This window comes from Drosophila miranda, chromosome XL (assembly GCF_003369915.1).
Source record: "Drosophila miranda strain MSH22 chromosome XL, D.miranda_PacBio2.1, whole genome shotgun sequence".
NCBI classification, from domain to species: domain Eukaryota; kingdom Metazoa; phylum Arthropoda; class Insecta; order Diptera; family Drosophilidae; genus Drosophila; species Drosophila miranda.
The window spans coordinates 2,925,086-2,944,229 of NC_046673.1; the positions used below are offsets into that span (position 1 = coordinate 2,925,086).

The window sequence follows — 19,144 nt, forward strand, 5'->3', positions numbered from 1 at the left end:
ATTTAGATAAACGAAGAAGGTGGAATATACGAGCAAGTAATGAATACAGCGAAAGCGTAAAGAATCAGTTTTGACACAGGAATTTCAGCCCCTGTTGAACCAGGACTGTGAAGTGTTCCGACGCGAAGTTTGAATCTACTGCAATACCCTGCACGTCGAGAAGAACGATCCTTTCTAAAATTTGTGTACTGACCTGCCAAAACCTCGGAACTAAGAATTTCCGGCTTTAACTAGGTTTCGGTAAACACAATAACGTGGGAAGCAAATGCAACACTATCCCGGAAAAGAATGCTGAGTTTACTACGTAAGCCCCTAACATTCTGATATGTTACCAAAAGAGAGTTCGTTTTTTGGAAGGGTTAAAGCAGGGCGGGAAGATGAGGAATATGAGGATGGCACACTGGGATGATTTGTAAGAGTTATGGGGGCCTATTCTCTGGCCAAAATTTGTTTTATTTTATCGTAATTATGAAGTCCAGTGTAAGTTAGCTACACTAACCGTAGATTAGCTAGAATAAGATATTGAATTGTTAAGAAAATATATAGTCTATCGCTAATATTGAAAGAGATCGAGCGCGTTAAAGTTTGCCCCGCCAAATAAATAATTAAATTACATTTTCGTTTGATTTTCGTTTAGAAAAACTCTTCGTATTTATTTCATCATCATACCAGACTTAACCCAAGAGGTTTACTTAGGAATTGACTTTTTTAGAAAATTTAGACTTGCTGATCGACTCAGAAGCGAAAGTATCTCTGAGTTAGATATAGGTCCCACGGAGGATGAGGAAAGCTCACCCAAGTTACACAAACTTTCTAGTAAAGAGCAGGAGAGACTGCAAAGTGTTATCGAAATTTTTCCTTCGTACGAACGAGAAGGAACCACGCCGAACCACGATTATTTCGCACTCGATCGACGTAGGTGATGCTAAGGCGATTAAACAAAGACACTGGCCAATCTCCCCTGCGCGCGAGAAACTTATGTTTGCTGAGGTAAGGTTCGGCTGAGGCTTAGACTCTCACGAAATCAATAAATACAAGAGGAAGGATGCTTACCCCTTACCGCATATTGACGGGATCTTAAGCCGCTTACCTCCAGTGCGGTATATAACTGGTCTTGATATGAAACATGCATTCTGGCAAATACCATTGGACGAGCCATCACGACCGTATACTGCGTTTACCGTTCCGAATCGTCCACTGTACCAATATAAGGTCATGCCATTTGGTCTGTAAAATGCACCTCAGACCTTATGCTGCTTAATGGACCATGATCTGTTGAGCCGCATAAACTTCACGATTCCTATTAGACTGACTAGAAATTTTATACCGTGGTTCCTTCCACTTTGTGATCGAATTATTCCTTGCATGAACCGTTTAGGGTCTTATGCTCGGATTATAATTCCCTCTACCATATTATATCCAACACTAATTCTCTTCCTCTTATTAAATTATTAATCCTTACACACCTTTCTATTAATTAGTAACTGTAGTGGTATTTGTATTTTGATTGCATGCTTAGTTTCTTAGTAAGTTTAGTGCTAATTTTCCTCGAATGTTAGTCTAATAGCTATCTTTCTTGCATGTTCGCGTTTGGTTCGGCTACGCACCGCGCGTCATGCGGCAGCGCCCCTCGCTCGGTTGGGCGGGAGGAGGGCTGCGTTTTTCCTGGGATCCGCGCGTAACAGCCTTCTGCTGGTGTCACACGGGCCACTTGACGGTGCAGTAACTGCATCGCCTCTTGAAAGATGCAGTCATTGCATGTCAACGTCCAATAAGATGTCATACCCCCACATTTACGGAATCGAGTTTTTGTATATCTCGATGACTTGCTTATTCTATCGGATGACTTTGATTCGGACTTGATTCTTTTGCAAAAAATCGCACTATGCTTAAGAAAATCGAATATCACCATCAGCGTTCGAAAATCCAAGATCTGCATGAGAGAGATAAAATATCTCGGTTTCATAATTTCGGATGGTCAGATCACGACCGATCCATTTAAGATTCAGGCAATCAACGACTTCCCAGTTCCAACAACGGTGAAGCAGTGACGGGGGTTTCTCGGATTATCCGGATAGTATCGACGTTTTATCGAGAATTATGCCTCCGTGAGCTACCCATTGACCGAGATACTTAAGAAACAGAATACCTCCTTAATATGGAATGAAACCCCAACCAATGCTTTTGAAGAATTGAAACGAAGATTAACATCAGCTCCAATCCTCAGAACTCCTGCTTTTGCTAAGAAATTCAGCTTATTGTGCGATGCTAGTTCTTTTGGCCTTGGGTGCGTCTTAGCTCAAGAGAATGAAGAAGGCTTCGAAATGCCAATCGGATACATGTCGGTTGAGTTATTCAAAGCTCAACGGAATTATTCCGTTACGGAACTAGAATGTGTTGCAGTTATTAAGGGAATTAAGAAATTTCGAGCCTACATAGAAGGCCAGGAAAGGCTAGCGCAATGGGCTATACAGTTACAGGGCTTTGATTTTCGCATTGAGCACCGGAAGGGTTCGCAAAATGTTATTGCTGACACTCTGTCAAGGCAAAATAAGGCGTCAGTCGATGAGTTTGTAAATTTAGGTCCGATCATCGATTTAGAGTCCAAGCATTTCAGTTCGTTGGAATATCTTGATTTAATTGAACGCATTCAGCAGAACCAAGATAAACTCCCAGATTTAAAAATAGCCGATGGCTATATTTACAAACGCACCGAAGCTTCCATTGGAGATCCTGAATCTGACCACCATTCATCGAAACTATGGGTTCCTTCTGGCCAATCAGTAGTGTTTTCAAACAAGCCCATGATTGTCCTAGCGCATCACATGGCGGAATGGGTAAAACCGTGGAAAAACTTAAGAGACACCTGTTCAAGCCTAAGATGTTGTTTCAAATCCTAGAGTATGTGAATAATTGTGTCATCTGATATAGTATTACGACCACCATTGGGAAAACCAATTTGATCAGAGAGACCATTTCAACGACTCTATATGGATCTGTTAGGTCCGTACCCTCGTTCAAAGGCAGGGAATATAGGATTATTTATAATCGTTGATCATTGTACAAAATTCCATTTCCTCCTTCCATTGAAACGATTCACTTCCGAAAAGATTTGCGAGTACTACAGAAAATTCCATTTTCTTTACGTTTGGAGTGCCGGAATCCATCTTAACGGAAAATGGTTTTCAATTTCGATCAGGTTTCTTTGAAGCTTTCCTAGCTCGATTTTCAATTAAACATACTTGTACAGCTAGTATTCGCCTCAAGCGAATGCAAGCGAGCGCTTACACCGATCGGTTTTGGCTGCGATCCGTGCGATCCGTGGGGAAAGATCACATTACCTGGGATCAACAACTGAATGAGATTAACGGTGCTATTCCATCCAGTCTACATAAAACCACCGGATATTCTCCCTACTTCCTTACGTTTGGGCAAAACATGATTTTGAATGGCAAGGATTACGAATTGCTCAGGAAACTTAACTTGCTATCAGATGATTCTAGATGCTCTGCAGTTGGCAAGGAATGCAGCAAAGGCCAACAATGCAACGGTTCATGCAAACATCGCGGGGGTGTACAATTTGAGGAGTAAAAACATACAATTCAACGTCGCAGATCAGGTGTACGTTCGCAATTTCTCCGATGCGTCTAAACAATTCAGCCATAAATTAGCGCAGGTGTTTGTGACAGCAACAGTAACGAAAAATCTGAGTCCTGTTTATTACGAATTATCGAACGAGAAAGGGAAGAAAATGGGAGTATACCACGTAAAGGATATTCAAACCCGCTAATTCACTGTCTGTTCACTGTTCTTTTCGATTACAATCACTTTCGATCACTCCGGGACATAATCTGGTGGTGGAGAGTGTAGTGGCCAGTGAAGCAAAACCCGGTTAAATTCCCTAATAATTCCCCAGATATAAAGCAGATTCAAAACACGCGCCAACTTGATTAGTTCGAACACCATGGCTTTGGAAACAGCTACTTCGAATATGGAACTTTAATTGCTCGAATGTTCTCTTTCGTCTCTCGAGACCGAATTCCATGGAAGGGTCCCGTTAAAGCGGTGGCCACGCGGATCAATTCCATTTTTCTCCCAAAACACATTTCGGTTGTGCCTGTGCAAATAGTGCCAAATTCTAGTGTATTACATAATACATACCCGAGTACATAACTGCAAGTCGGCGAAGAATCGACTAAAAGCAAGATCAGCCAAGCTATATTGTGTGGTGAGTGCACTTAATTTTTATAATATGGCGAGCACAAGGAAGTATAGGGATAGAAAAGACCCCGACCCCACCCGGCGATTTGAGCCCAAAGCGCATTAGAGTGCACGAAACACAATTCCTTTTCCTGCCGATGTTGCCTTGCCAACAATACTTAGCCAGCCGTGCCATTACATTATATATGTACGCTGAATCCTGTGTGCTGTTGCATGCTGTTGAAAGCTAGGACTTCAACGGGGGGAGTATGTTGGGGTGCTCAGCCCGATATAAGCATAATCAGTGGTGCAGCAGTAGAATAAAACCCTAGTATTGTTTGTTGTTTGCACTGCCCACAGTGGCCACACAGTGGGACCACATTGTTATCTATATACATATGTATATATGTATATATATATATATAGTTAGATATGCGACACTTCAGTTTAAGTTTTAAAAAAGGTTTTATTCTTTCACTTAAACTTAGCGTACATTGGTTAGTTATTTCCCCGACGATGACTGAGGTCTGATGTCTTGAACGGAATTAACTTTGGTTGAATTCTCCGACGGTGTCGCGATTGACGTTTGTCTTGAACAGAACTGAGTTGGCTTCTTAGATGCAGACTATTTATATTATGATGCTCGGTTTGGGATTCGGATTTGGATTCGGAGGCGTTGGCTTCGACTTCGGCTTCGGAGATGGAGTACGTGACTCGATCGATATGTGGGAAAGGCGGCTTTTGATGAAAGGCTTCCGCTGCGTATGAGCGGTGTTGCATTACTTGGGGGTGGCTGAGAATAGGGCCTCTGATTGGTCAGCTAGGATGGTGTGATTCTTGAGAATCGATTAGTAATTGATCTCTGAAGAGTGGCGTGATTCTGGTGCGGCTGGATTCTAGTGCGGCTGGATTCTAGTGCGGCATCTATTGTTTTATGTTCAACTTCCAGTTTAGGGTGTTTGTTTACATTGCCTGCAATCGGCTACGCGTGGTCCATTTCGAGCGTGAGATTGTTTATGAGGGTTCGAAGCTGAGGGTGTCGTATTGTTTATAGTATTGTGGGTGCAGGGTAATAGACATAGACAAGGGTATGCGGAGCATGGACTATAGATATGTCACTATATATATGTACATATACATATGCTCCTGCACGTCAGGAGCACTTTAAATTTTCCTCATAGATTTCTCAGTGTATTTGCTCTAATATTTTGCTGGGACTCTTTTTTTTTGGATTAGTTTTAAGCAGTTGTCAAATGAATGGCGTGACCCCATGGCCCCAGAAATGGGGTCACTAACTTGGTCTATTGTTGCTTTTAAATAAGATAGGCTATGTACGCTATTTGAATCGCTATTGTCACCAAATAAAATATAAAATTTTTGAACAAAAAGTTATTTAGGTATTTAGATCGAAGCATTGGAAAACATAATTGTAGTGTATTGACACTCAGACTTAAGCACGCGTTGTCTTCAAGATTCTCTTTTATTCTATATCCCTTGGATGGTGTGACCGTATATAGATATTAATATAATACCTAACACGCCTCTCCTTAGATGTTTAATATACATGTCATTTACAAATCTATTTTCTTATAACAATTTGATTTGTGTACTTAATCTAATTAGCGTATATAAAATTTATGTGATTTCGTATTTTTCTTTCTTCTTAATCTGTTTAGTATTTGTTTCAGTGTTTAATTTGTACATAATTTGATTTCATAATTCCTTTCTTTATATTATTTTATTGTTAAATACGCTTTACTACCTTCCCTGCCTCACGTGGTCTCAACTCTCTCCTGGTGGGTGTTGGTTGAGAAACTATTTGTTCATTGTTGGTTTTGGAATTGTCATCTACTGAACAATTGCTTTCGACATCAGGTGTTTTCGCATTAGGCGATGTATGATTGTTAGTGCTTTGGTTTCTAATTTGATCCAGGTGACGTTTTATTTCTCTGTTATTGTTCGCCAAAATACAACAATACGAACGCGGGCCCAGTTGTTGTTTTACAGTTGCCTGAGTCCAGCTTGCTTTGTTAGGATTTTTGTAGTCCCTAACCATAACTTTTTGACCCTTTAAAAATTCTGTGCTTCGTCTACCTTTGTGATTTACAACACACTCAGTCTGTTTTTTATTTATTATGCTTTCGACCGTAGGTGGTTTTAACAACGAAAATCTTGTTTTTAGTGTACGACCAAAAAATAATTTAGCAGGAGATTCGCCCGTAGTACAATGAATCGTATTTCGGTAATCGATCAAAAATCTATTTAAAATTGTATTAAAATCTTGTCTTTCATTAGCCTTTATGTTTGCATATAGTGATTTCTTAACAGTCTTTACAAAATTTTCTGCTTGACCATTAGTCGCTGGATGTCTTGGAGCAGTAAAAATGTGATTAACACCATTGTTTTTCATAAACGTTTTAAAATCATCAGAAGTAAACTGTCGTCCATTGTCACTAACTAACACGTCTGGTAAACCATATCGACAAAATACTTCTCTAAGCTTGTTGATAGTAAACAATGAAGTTATTTCCTTCGTTTTGAATACTTCTGCCCATTTTTTATAAGAATCTATAATAACCAATAAATGAAAACCTCTAATTGGTCCTGCAAAGTCTATGTGTACTCGACTCCAAGCCTTTCCTGTGGATTTCCACGGTATTAAAAGACTCTTTTCTGGACTTGATTGTAGTTCCTGACAAGGAATACAATCTCGAATTAATTTCTCAATTTCAGAATCCATGCAAGGCCACCACACATAAGAACGTGCTAACATTTTGGTTTTTACTATTCCCAAATGCGATGCATGAAATTCTGCTAAAATAGCTTGTCTCAGTTTGGTTGGAATTACTACTCTGTGTCCCCATAAGATACAATCATATTCCACTGAAAGTTCATTTGTTTTAGAGATGTAGGCAGAAAACTCGCTGCCTTTTAATCTTGTCTTCGAACCAGTGTTAATTGCCTCACAAACTTTTGATAATATTGGGTCACGTCGTGTTTCACGAGCTATTTCTTTGAAGCTAATTTTGAACACCTTTTCGGACTGTATAAAATGTATGTAATTATAGTCTTCGTTTGGTACAGCCGTTTCCCATTGAGGCATTCTCGAGAGTCCATCTGCTATATTTAAGGTCCCCTTTATGTGTTCAACTGTATATTGAAAACCTGACAAAGTCAGTGCCCATCTTTGCATTCGTGCAGAGGCCATCAATGGAAGTCCTTTCAGGTCTCCAAATATGCTTAGTAATGGTTTGTGATCTGTTCGAAGGATGAACTTGTTTCCTAAAAGATACTGTCTTAATTTACTCACACAGAACACTATAGCCAGGGCCTCTTTCTCGATTGTACTGTAATTATGCTCGCTTTTGGATAATGCTCTTGATACAAATGCTATTGGTTTGATATCTTCATTGCATTTATGTGATAAAACACCTGAAACTGCATGACTGCTAGCATCAGTCGTTAATACTAACGGTTGATCTGGGTTGTAGTGACTTAAAACTTGTTCAGAAGTTACTTCCTTCTTTACCTCTTCATATGCACTCTGACATTCACGTGTCCAATTAAATTTGGTATTTTTCTTTAATAATGCATATAAAGGACTCATTATCTGAGCGAAATTATTGATAAACTTTGAATAATAATTTACCATGCCTATGAAAGCTCTAAGCTGTGATACGTTTTCCGGAGCCGGTGCAAACAATACACTCGCAACTCTATCATTGTTTTTGCTCAGTCCTATCCTGTCAATTGAAAATCCTAGGTATTTGGATTTAAAGAACTCACATTTCTTGTCATTTAATTTAAGTCCAACTGATTTCAGTTTTCTAAGTACAGCTTTTAGGTTTGAAATATGTTCTTGAAGATCTCGTCCTGTAACTGTTATGTCATCTTGATAAACCACAACTCCTCGCATACCCTGAAACAACCCTTCCATTGTTTTTTGAAAAATAGCTGCTGCAGTTTTTATACCAAATGGTAAGCGTTTAACTTTCAATAGTCCAATATGTGTGCTCCAAGTACACAAATTTTGAGATTGCTCATCTAAATTTAGCTGATTGTAAGCATTTGACAGGTCAAGTTTTGAATACAGTGTACCCCCTTCAAGCGCTGCAAAAATGTCGTCTATTCGAGGTAGTGGATACTTTACGTCGACTAAAGACCGGTTTAATGTAACCTTATAGTCACCACAAATTCGTATGTCACCGTTTGGTTTTAAAATCGGTACCAAAGGTGTTGCCCATTCAGAACTAACAACTTGCTCTAAAATTCCATCATCTATGAATTTTCGTAACTGCACTTCAATCTTTTCTTTCCATGCTAATGGTACTGACCTAGGCTTGAAAAATATTGGTTTTGCATCTTCTTTTAATAGTAACGATATCGTATTCGTAGTATATGAACCTAAACGAGGCTCAAAAACTTCAGCAAACTCCGATTTAATCTGTTCTGTAATTACAGAATTTGGTTCATTTACGTACACATTGTTCACCTGCATTAACTCAAAATTAAAAGCTCTCAAAAATGTTCTACCTAGCAAAGGTGGACTCACTGCATTGGTTACAACAACAACAATTTGTTTTTTTTAGACCTCGATATTCGATCGTTGCATCGTACTCACCAATAACTTTGATTGAATCTCCATTGTAATCTACATATGGAACTAGACATTTTCTAAGTGGTCTGCTGGTATTTAAGCTTTCGTAAAATGTTTTTGGAACCAATGTGCACGGTGCACCAGTGTCGCAAGCAATTTTCGTTATGTTTCCATCAATTTTTACAGGTAAATAATATACTCCACTAGTTGAGGTTGTATCAACGCTATAGATAGAAAAGTTATAATTATCATTATCAAAATTATTATCAGAATAGGTGTCATGTTTTGTTTGAGATACATAATTTACGGATTTTTTTGATTTATTTTTACAAATGCTCGCCAAGTGACCTATTTTTCCACAGCTGTGACATTTGCATGCCTTATACTTGCAATTGTTTGAGTTATGATTTCGCCAGCCACAGTGTGTGCATGGCTGCTGCTTCTTTTCTCTGCCAGCGTCGCAGTCGTTTTCGCCGTCGCCGTCACCGTCGCTTCTGCCGCCTCTGTAACTCACGTTTCGGTTGCCCTTGAAATGACTTCTGCCGTTGCTCTTTGCTTGATCTCTGTTCTCGCCTCTTTGCCTCTGCCATTGACTAGTCCCGTTCTTTTGATGCATGTAGTTGACGTTGTGTTCTGTCTTCCTTGTGCTGATCTTCGTCTCCATGATCATCGCCTTCTTGAGGGCATCAGCCAGAGTTAGATTTTCGTCTTCTTCACATATTCTTTCATATATAGGGTTGGGAAGGCTAATCACAAATTGGTTTAATACAAACGCTTCCAGATTTGAGCCAAATTTGCATTCCAATGCCAATTGTTTAACTCGAGCATACCACTCCGCTACAGTCTCATCTTCACTTTTTGTGGACATGTGAAATTTTTTTCTTTCTCTGAATATGAGTGTAGGTGGTGTGTAGTGTGTTTTTAAAATTTCACATAATTCTTTGTATGCTTTTGATACGGGTGATACCGGATTGCACAAACTATGTAGTACAGTGTAAGCCGCTGTACCGATCGACTTCAACAAAACTGCCTTTTTTGTGTTTTCCTCTTTCACATTCAATTCGCACAAATGTATGTCGAATTTTTCCTTCCAAATGCAGAACGTTTCTTGGTGTGGCGAAAACTCAGCAATTGTTGCCATTTGATAGAATGTTGGTGCTTCATTTTTCGTCATGTTGCTATTCATATATTATATGCACTTTTAACATGTGTATGTATATTAATACGTTTTATCCCATCCTCGTCGCCAATTATGTAGTGTATTGACACTCAGACTTAAGCACGCGTTGTCTTCAAGATTCTCTTTTATTCTATATCCCTTGGATGGTGTGACCGTATATAGATATTAATATAATACCTAACAATAATATTCTATAGGCGCAGTGTAGAAACAGAAACAAATAATATATACATTTTTGTGAATATCGTCCTGTATATAAAAAAAACTGTCTGAAATCAGTTGCTTTCGCCATCCTTGGAAACGATGAAATATAATGTTCTGAGGTTAGGTTAGGTTAACCCGGACGGCCCTCAGCGAGGCCACGCATAGGCCAATCTGGCCCTTAGTTATCCGGATAGGCGGGTGTATGAACCGTCGCGAGAGTGTTTATGTGGTTTTAAAGTCCCCGAGAACCGAGGTGTTTTTAGCATAGGCCAGCAGTTCCTGTGGCGTCCTTTTGGAGGCATCTTCCAGTGATGCCAACACTGGGGCGCCCAGGTATCTCCTCCTTGCCCTTGAGAGAGCCGGACAGTTGCAAATGAGATGTTCCAGGGTTTCGATAGCCCCAGGTTCATCACATTTCCTACAACTGTCTCTGTTGGTGATGCCTAGCTTTGCTGAATGTGCAGCAGCCAGACAGTGACCTGTAAGTATTCCCACTAGCAATCTACAGTCCTTTCGTGGTAGGTGCGTTCCTTGCACATTATCTTCGAGGTTCTGTAGGTGGTGGTACTCCTCCACCTGCTATCAGTCTGTGTTCTAGCCTGCTTCTCTAGATTGCCTTGCAGCGTTCTAATGGAGACAGGCAAGTTCTCGGTTCTCCTATTCTCCAGCCCGACGCCTTCCTTAGCTAGTACGTCCGCCGCTTCGTTTCCTTCGATGCCCTGGTGGCTGGGAACTCAATAGATCCGCACTGTCTTTGTCGTGCTTAGGATGTCTAATGCCTCCCTGCTCCCCAAGACACTTCTGGAACTGACCGCGGACGACTGCATGGATCTTATCGCCGCTTGCCTGTCGACGAATAGGTTGACCGCATCGTGTGCTCGTTCTGTGAGGAGAGCGACCTCCGCTGCTTTCCCGATGGCAAAAACTTCTGCCTGGAATATGCTACATTGGTCCGGTATCTTATACGACAGCCTTATCTCAGGGTCTGTACAGTATAGGCCCGCTCCTACTCCTCCGTCCATCTTGGAGCCGTCTGTGTATATATTGAGGTGCTCAGTTTGGTCCCTTCCAATTTTCCAGTCTTCAGGTCCCAAAGATGTGGTTGTTTTGACGTCGAGGCAAGTTTGGGGGGTCATGTAATCAGTTGATCTGGTCATGTCCCTTCCAATTGAACTGTGCCCGTATCCTTGTGGCGATAGATTTCCTGATGCTATGAGGCGTTGTGCTGCCTTTCCCGCAATCAGGCGAGCGTGAATGTCCAGGGGGTCGATTCCGAGTACAGTTTCGAGTGCTTTTGTTGGGGTTGACCTCAGCGCCCCTGTAATACAGAGCAGAGCCTGTCGCTGAGTCTTTTCCATAAGCTTATGGTATGTCTTCTTTTCAGTAGCCTGCCACCACACTAAGGCTCCATACAGCAGAGTTGGTCGCACCACCGAGATGTAGATCCAGTGCATTAGAGCAGGTGACAGGCCCCATGTGCTGCTGAGCATCTTCTTGGATGCATAAAGCGCAATGGTAGCCTTCTTCACCCTTTCCACTACATTGGGCCTCCATGCCAGCTTTCTGTCCAATACTGTGCCTAAGTATTTTACCTGTGATATTGGAGTCAGCCTAGTTTGGTCAATTTTCGGGGGGGTCCATATCGGTACCTTGTACCTCTTGGTAAAGAGGATGAGGTCCGTCTTGTCCGCGTTGATACTGAGTCCTACCTCTTCCGCCCACTCACGTATCTCCCTGAGTGTACGTTCCATTAAGGAGCTGAGGGTCGATGGACATACACCCGTAATAAGTATGCTTATGTCGTCTGCATAAGCTGTTATCTTTGGGGCCTTCCTTTCAAATCTCTTGATGAGGTCGTCGACCACCAGATTCCACAGTAGTGGCGACAGGACTCCACCCTGAGGTGTTCCTCTGTGTGCCCCCTTTACCATGGAAGCAGTGCCCCACTCCGATTGCACCCGTCTACAACTTAGGAGGTTTTTGATCCAGACGTTGATTGCAGGGTGTATGTTATTCGCTTCTAGGCGACTTGTTATTGCGGTTGTGGCCACGTTGTTGAATGCTCCTGAGATGTCCACAAATGCTCCCAAAGCATACTTTTTGTTGTGAAGGGCGCTCTCGATGGTGGCTACTAGCGAGTGTAGTGCCGTCTCCACTGATTTCCCTTTAGTGTAGGCGTGCTGGTTTGTTGACATCAGTCCCTCTACCTCATTCCTGATGTGCAAATCCAACAGCTTTTCTAGTGTTTTTAGTATAAAGGAGGTAAGGCTTATCGGTCTGTAATCCTTGGGACTCACATGGCTGCATTTTCCTGCCTTAGGGAGGAAGACAACTCTCGAGGTTCTCCATTGGCTGGGGATATAGCCCGTACTTAGGCATGCTGAGTATATTGCTAGGAGCCATGGGGTAATAACCTCCTTGGTCAACTGCATCATGGCTGGGAATATCCCGTCCAGTCCTGGTGCTTTTATGCCCCCGAAGGAGTCTATGGCTCAGTGGATTCTCTTATTGGTTAACAGACCTATTGGAGGGTGCTGTTCCCCGGTTGCTAGGTCCTGATGCTCCTTGGCGTCAGTGACCTCGGTGCATCCAGGGAAGTGCGCCTCCATTAGTGCTGTTAGGGCTTCTTTACTGCCCTCTATCCACTGTCCGTTGTCTAGTTTTAGTTGGCTCTGTACTGTGGGCTGCTTTGAAAGCAGCTTCCGAAGCCTAGCGGTTTCGGGCACTTTCTCGATGTTGGAGCAGAAGTTTCTCCACGAGTTCCTTTGTGCCTTACGTATTTCCTTCTTGTAGCTCCTAAGTAGGACAATCTCATTGACAATCTCTTCGTTCGCTTGTTTGGCGATCTTGAAGAATTCCTTGAGGTTGTTCCTTTGGAGAGAGAGATCTCGGTTCCACCAGAGTGGCTTGGACCTCCTCTTCGTTCTCGCGGGTTTGCACGATGCATGGGAGGCGTTCAGTAACTCGTCGGATAGGGTCTTTAGGGACTTCTCTATATCCTCCGCGGATTTCACTGAGCCCGGATTCGCGAGCTTCGAAGTAACTGTCTTTTTAAACTTTGCCCAGTTTGTGTTCCGGGGGTTTCTATAGACTGTTCTCTTCGAAGGGTGTTTGAATTCGCACTTGAACTGAATGTACTTATGGTCTGAGAAGGATGGTCTTTCGAGGACCCTCCAGCTAGATACCGTAGTACTGTTTCCCGTTGCAAGTGTTAGGTCTAGCACGTTGGATGAGGTCGGACCTACGAAGGTGTGCTCCTCCCCAACGTTTGCTATGTATAGATTAATTGCTAGTGTAAAGTCTAAGAGTGACTCACCTCTGTCATTGATGTCGGTGCTTCCCCACACATTGTGGTGGGCATTGGCGTCCGTTCCGATGACGAGTTGATAGTTTTTGGTGCCGGCTTCTGTCACCAGGCTCCTGAGTTAGTCGGGTGGTGCGGGTCTGTCGTGAGCCATGTAGCAGGAAGCCACCAGAAGGCGCTTTTCCTCACTTTCCAGCATCACAACCGTCAGGTCATCCGTGCTGTAATGAGACATAAGGTAAGCATGGATTCCCTTTCGTACGAGTACGACGGTTCTGTTCCTGCTTACCGATGTTGAGTAGAACAGGTTATGATTCGAGGACTTTAGTCCGGCCACTGAATTGCCTGTCGCAATCCAGGGCTCCTGGACTAGAGCTATGTCGGCGAGCCCTTGCTCCATGGCGATGAGGAGCTCCGCCGACGCTACCTTGCTTTTATGCAAGTTGAGCTGCAGCACACTCAGCATGGGTGGCTGGCTCACTTGCACCTGACGGGTTGACTACCAGCGTCAGGTCACCGTCTTCCTCTTCTTCGTCTTCAAGCGCAAGACCCTGGGCGGCCTCCACGATGGACTCGAGACCTAAGTCCTTTTCCACCTCGCCTTCCTGCAGGGTATGCGCGTCCTTCTCAGGGTGGCGCTTTTTGAGGCGCAGGTAGACGCTACCCATGCCCCACACCATCTTCCCGAACTTGGGGTAGGAAGGTAGATCCTCTGCTTCCTTGATTATTTGGAGGATCACAAATTGGCCCCCCTCGTTGGGTAGTGGGCTACCAATGTGTAGGATCCTCCAATCGGCCGTTGGCACGTCCGCGTTTTGCCGCTGAAGGAGCTTCAGCGCTCGGTCCCCCTGGATTGTGATGGGGAAGAGTACCTTCGCCTTAGGCTTGGACGGGATAAGCTCCCGGTCCACAACCTCCAGCTTGGCCCCCTCCCACATCGCCTCCAGTTGGCAGACCGTACGCGTCAGCCACCTTAGGGTTGGATCATCATTGCACTTCAGGATCTTAGCCCCATTTAGCCACCCAGCACCATCGAACGTGGGCATTGGGGCCGCGGGGTCTTCCTCCATCTGTGCAAAAAGTGCGTCGACGAGACGCGCTTGCACCAGCTTCCACTGTGCCGCTGACATCTTGCCGTTTTCCTCGCTGCGGTCGATGAGTGCCACGATCAGATGTCGTTTGGTCACATCGCTGACCTTCGCTTTCGGCTTCGTTGGCTTCTTGGCCGCTTTCGGTGGAGGGGCTGCACTCTTGGGCCCGCGTTGCCGCTTGCTCGCTGGAGTGTCCTTAATGGCACTCTCAGTGGAGCGTTGCCTCTTGGTGGCCATCATCTCCTCCACCTTATTGGCATATTCGCCGTTCGACGCCCTCATCTGTGGCATCTGAGCATAATGTAGCCGACCCTCCTCTACTCTCTGCTCGGCCCAGGCTAGCTTGACTTTCTCCTCCTGGGAGATGTAAGCCTTTCCTTGCAGCCGGCTTTTGATGTTGAGGGCCGCTTTGTATTGTGCTTTGGCCTTCATCCCCTCTTTGGAACGCTTCGGCCCTTCCCTACGCAGGGAGCTGATGCCTGGGTTCGGCGAGCGGAGAAGGCTCTCTTCCTCCGTCCTGCTTAATGAGAGCACGCTCTCCAGATCCGTGTCTGTATCGACTACGGCATCTGTGCGGCTCAATTTGCAGGCTGCGGAGTGAGTTGTCGTTGTGGCAGTAGCTATACAACTGACCTGGCCTGCTCCCGCCAAGTCTGAGGTGTGACCGCTGGCGACACGCAGAGAGGACTGCTCCTCCCCGTGCCCGCCGGTGGTAGCAGTCACGCTTTCCACCGACGTTTGGGTTGACATCCCAACCCGTGCTTGCTCCTTATCAGCCTCCATATTTGGCCCGAGGGTCCATACTGGTTAATATTTTTCGGGGGGACCACCCCTAGCGTTTTAGGCCTGACCGCCAGGCACCTCTAGCCATGGCCTTGGTTCAGTTCCCCCGACTTTAGATCGGGAAGACGATGGACCATAGCCTTAGCTAGATACTGCATTACCCCGGGCAGGGCAAGCGACAGTGCATTATCCTCGCCCGGGATAATGCAGTGTCCATTGCCCAGCCGGCTCCCTCGTGGAGGGTTCAGCTAGAGGGTTTTTGCCAGCCTAATGTTCTGAGCTTTCGAGAAAATTCTTTGGGTATGGAAGGGACTATACCTTTTAATTTTTTTGAAACATTATTTTATTTTCATTTTTAAATTAAAAAATTATGTGGTCGGTACAAGGCAGCCCTAATAACACAGCAACTTGGCACAATACTCATGAAACGGACTGTAAGGTCTTTAAGATCAGATACCTTGCTCGCAAACATTAATAATAATAAAAATATAAGGTCATAGGGGCACCGGATGTAGAGCTTGCGCGTCGCCCTTTCAACCATGATCATTGTACCCACCTCCCAGTTTCGATGATCCCTTATGCCAATATGACTAACTAGACAGTGACGATACCCGCTCTAGCACATAATAAAAATTACAAATTTATATAACATAAAAGACCTTACTCTACTGACCCCCCGAACCTTGGTAAACCTAAAATCTCTATTCAATAAATTTAACAGGGTAATGTTAATTTTACGTTACGATATTACAAGCTAGAATGTTAATCGCTCTCCTAAGCAAGCACAAGCTGCTGAAGAGCTATGCTCGGCTATGGGTAGAAGGGAGAGTGAGGGAGTTTTGAGACGATACATGGCATAGGCCGGTTAAAGAGCGGGCGAGAGAGTTAATTTAACGAAGCTGTAAGTGGCAGTAGCATGCGCTCTTCGTTCCTCTCGTTGAAACGGGACAAAAAACGAATAGCTCTAAGAGACCACTAACATGCTCTCGAAGCCCCTACGCTCGTCCGAACCGGCTATTACCTCTCTCGTTCTAGCGCTTTCCTTCCCAGAGCGCGGGACCGACGATTGAGCTTGTTGGTAGGGGTTTTTGGCAGTATAGGGAAGTGGGAATGAAGGAGAGTGATAAAAGAGGGAATGAGAGGGTATACAGCTATGAAACGTTCTCGCTTGCAGTGCTTATGTTTTCTTCCTATCCCCTTTCCCGGTTTGCGTTCTCCTCTCTTAAGATAAATTTTAATATTTTCGCTGATTGCGCCGGTCGTTCACTAGTTGTAGCGCTGTTGCTGCTTTAGTTGGTCTGCGCTGCTAAGGCTATCGCTGTTGTTGGGGCCATATTAGGGCTGAGCTGCTGATGCTAGAGCTGTGGTAGGGCTGAGTTGCTAAAGCTATCGCTGAGGCTGCTTAGACAAGCGCTGATGGGGCCAGCGCTGCCATGGCCTGCTTCCAGCTGCTGAAGATGGGCGGACGTAGATTGCGCGTTGGTAAAAAGTTGAGTTTTCCTTTTTAATAGCGTGCGAGCGCTTCTGACCTTTTTAAACCTTAAACCTTCGGACCCGATCCAAAAAAAAAGCTGCTGAAAAAAAGCAGATAAATAAATACCAAATTTAAAAAATTTATTTAAAAAAAACTAACTTTTAATAGAAAATATATTATTAATCAATTTTAAAGACCCATTTAACAAACAAAAAAATTATGCTTGGTTTACAGGGTTAATGTCGTGTTGAGTAATTAGTATACCAAGACCAAAAGGGGTCACCGTGACGGCCGCGGGCATCACTTACAGCATTTAAGAGAATTTCAGCAATAGCATAAAGAGTGATCCCAGCGCCAGTACAAGGGGAAGCATCCAAGAGAGAGAGAGAGCGCCGAAAACGAACATAGCAAGAGGGAAATACCGGGATGCGTCGCCGCTACACTAAAGCAGCAACGACCAGAAGCCGCCGAAAGAGAGCCAAAGATGACGGAAATATGAGTAAGATCTCTCCCACACCCACGCAACCAAGGCAAGCAACGACAAGAGAGCGAGCCGATCGCCCGGCAGAGCCCGAACTGAGGCTAGGATCCCGAGAAATGGTTGAAGCGTGCCAGCTCGAGCCGGGCTCATTAATTGAAAACTGAGCGCTCACCGGGCAAGACGTGTGCACGGAAAACGGCCACAGTTAGTGAAATAACAGAATAAAACTTGATAGACAGAAACGCACCTATTTGTTTGCACAACTTTCTCGGGATATTTTAACAGAAACGCGGCGATTTGATTGCACAATCTACGGGATATATTTACAGACCTTTCCCAAAACTAATTCGCGTCCCTCTTCTGAAGTACCTTCCTAATTGGGGGAAACTAGCAGAGTGGCACTGTCCTCGGACCAGCATTGTATCCACGAGCTGGATTCATTCCATTTATTGCTGGCAGACAAGCTCGAGAAGTGGGGACTCACTTTCAATGGTCACACGGACCCTCCGTAGTATTGACGGACAAGGCAGAAATATGGTTGAGGACTGCTCACATGCGGGGCCAGAACTGGACAGATTTCCGAACAGATTTTCTGGAGTTTTTCCTGCCGCCTCGGTACATCCAATGCTTGATGAAAGAGCTAACCTCTAACAAATTCCTGGTGTTTGATCGCCGCCCCATAAATCCGTGCTGAGTTGGAGATATAAGTGACTTGCAGAGATTTCGCAAGTGCGGAGTTATATATAATTGCGCTCTATAATTATTTGCGTCAGACTTGCTACCTTTTTTATGGAGAGGAATTATAAACCATTCCTTCCAGATCAAGGGGAAGCAAGAGGAATCAATGGACAGGGTGAATAGTTTAAGCAAAGGTCCACACAGTGCCTCGGCGCAGTACCTGAGTACACAACCTGGAACCCCGTCTGGACCCGGTGAAAACACCGGCTTAACTAGTCGAAGATCATGAAGTAGGGAACATTCATTTAACAAGGGACTGAAAATGCCGTTCGACCTCGGTAAACCGTATGGGTACGGATGACCAGAGTAGCTTTCCTCAGAATAGGTGGTTTGGAAAAATTGGGCAAAAAGATCGGCAATTGCCTGATCATTATTTGCCGACGTGTCACGAAATGATAGCGAGGATGGGTGTGCGGACGTTCTACACTTACTGTTACGAAGCAGTAAAACTGTTTAGGCTCCTGAGAAAACGTATCCGGCATCGAGATAGGTAGTTCTTATTGCATTGAGCATTAAGAACTAAAATCTTGAAATTTCTTATAAAGTCTTGATTTTTAATTTTTTAGACTGGATAATTCGAGCGGAAGGGCTCTGGTTAACAACACTATGGTCGAATCCGATAAAAAGCACAGTTCAAGCAATCGACCCAAGGAACTTTTCACATGGTTGACTTGAGACAAGAACAGGCCAAGCAAGCCGTCATCAAAGTCATCTCGTGACATGGGCACTAGGTTACTAGACTCGTTTACCGAAGACCAAACAGTTCCTGGCAAGTTGAAGTCACCAAGAACTATCATATGATCTTTATCTGATAGCAAGCGGTTAAAGCGGACAAATGCTGCTCATTAATAGAGATATCCGAAGAAGGTGGAATATACGAGCAAGTAATGAATACAGCGGAAGCGGGAAGAATCAGTTTTACACACAGGAATTTCAGTTCCTGTTGAACTTGGACTGTGAAGTGTTCCGACGTGAAGTTAGAGTCCACTGCAATCAGAACCCCTCCTGCACGTCGAGACGAACGGTCTTTCCTAAAAGTGGTGTACCGACCTGCCAAAAGCTCGGAACTAAGAATGAGGAAGAGAAAGTTGA

General features: G+C 44.0%; 1 long non-coding RNA gene across 1 annotated transcript; it reads left to right on the plus strand.

Moving 5' to 3' along the window:
* Positions 1 to 16,518: 16,518 nt before the first annotated feature.
* LOC117193848 lies at positions 16,519 to 18,082 on the plus strand. The gene is made up of 2 exons (XR_004474714.1): positions 16,519 to 16,848; positions 17,068 to 18,082. It is a non-coding gene; the product is annotated as an uncharacterized LOC117193848 (long non-coding RNA).
* Positions 18,083 to 19,144: the final 1,062 nt, after the last annotated feature.